This window comes from Gymnoscopelus braueri, assembly GCF_963280865.1.
Source record: "Gymnoscopelus braueri genome assembly, chromosome: 1".
Classification (NCBI taxonomy): domain Eukaryota; kingdom Metazoa; phylum Chordata; class Actinopteri; order Myctophiformes; family Myctophidae; genus Gymnoscopelus; species Gymnoscopelus braueri.
This window is the reverse complement of record NC_137603.1, coordinates 11529284-11530990: the sequence shown is the minus strand read 5'-3', so window position 1 is coordinate 11530990 and position 1707 is coordinate 11529284.

The following is a 1707-nucleotide window of genomic DNA, read 5'->3' as shown; positions in this document are numbered from 1 at the left end:
ACACACACAGGGTTCCTGGAGCATCTCTTCCTTCAGTGTGGGAGAGTACAGTATATTATGATCATGGAAGACTGAACTGGGCTTGTGATCTAACATTGTATGGATTTTCTAACACAGTGGATTTCAAATACAATCTAAGTCTAAGATGATCAGAAAGCATCCCTGGGTTCCTGTGGGCAGCACAACAGACGGCGAGTTATACATCAGAGCCCAAACAGACCAGTTAGTGTCATATAAGGCAAATTCAAATGAGCTATTGCTGCTGATCACACTGAATGGGCAGATATGCAGATGTGGACCCAAGTGTGCTGTTATTCTGAACCCACAGCCTACTGCTTGTGGGCCTGTACCGGTATACAATAGTCTCTCCCCAACTGATAAAACTACCAGAAGGTGCAATAAATGATTGCTATTTATGCCTCATGCTCACAATAGCTCATTGTTTTAGGTTTTTATATTTCCACACTTTGATTTCCCCTCTTCTGTTGTTTTCCAGGACCTTAGACGGGCATGCCCTTTATCACAGGGCGTATCCAACACATCTCAATTTTCATACAAACAAACAACTTTGATCCAACTGAGAGAATGGAGAGAATGCATCAGCCCTCGTCACTAAAGGAAGCGAGAATCCCCCCCCCACACACACACACACGCACACTGTGTGTGTGTGTCACAGTGTGTGTGTGTGTGTGTGTGTGTGTGTGTGTGTGTGTGTCTGTCACAGTGTGTGTGTGTGTGTGTGTGTGTGTGTGTGTGTGTGTGTGTGTGTGTGTGTGTGTGTGTGTGTGTGTGTGTGTGTGTGTGTGTGTGTGTGTGTGTGTGTGTGTGTGTGTGTGTGTGTGTGTGTGTGTGTGCATGCAGGGTTCACTTTGCCTGCATGTGTTTGAATATCTTCAGTAACCATACTTGTCTTTATGTGACTACCACTTCCATCAAAAACAGTTTTTGCATACAATATATTATAATGTGATTATTTTTTCATATTAAAGAGTAAAAGTCATTGGTTGGTCGTAGATACAGGGGTGGTAGTGGGGTGTTATTTCTCTCAATAGTGAAGTGCAGTGTCGACTGTCTATGAGCGGTCAGTAGTCACACCATGGGTCACACTCCTTTTGAGCCACTAGGGGGGGTCCTTGTACATGCCCCACCTTTCCAATTTGCCCCAAACTTAGCTTGTCAGTTGTGGAGTCAGGAGCGCTCAGCCAGTGTTGCCATGTCCTCTTATTATAAGCGACTCTGGGCTTCTTTTTCAGTAAAGTAGCTTGTAAATATGTACATATATATGGGGGGCCCATCTGAAAATATTTTGTGCCAGGGAGTCCCATACCACAATTCCGATTTGTGTTGTTAGAATGTTTCAAAAAAATCTTCCAAATGTTCCACATTTTATTTCAAGATCTTTTGAAAATTGAAGCGACGCGTTGTGAGCTTGTAGATTATGCAGTAGGTTTACTTTACAGTGCTCAGAGTCAGATGTGGCCTATAATAGTCACTTCTCAGTTCTTTTGGGCTTTTTTCATAGACCTGGCTGCTTATTTCTCTCACAAAATCTGGCAACACTGCACTCAGCCACAGAATGGGTAGAGAGAGAGTGGGTGGAGACTTCAACTTTAGAATGATCCAATCAACTACAATTAGAGTTGTCAATAAACTGATGGGTTGACGGATCATTGGCGTTGGAGTCGCAAACAGCTGTGAATTAGCACT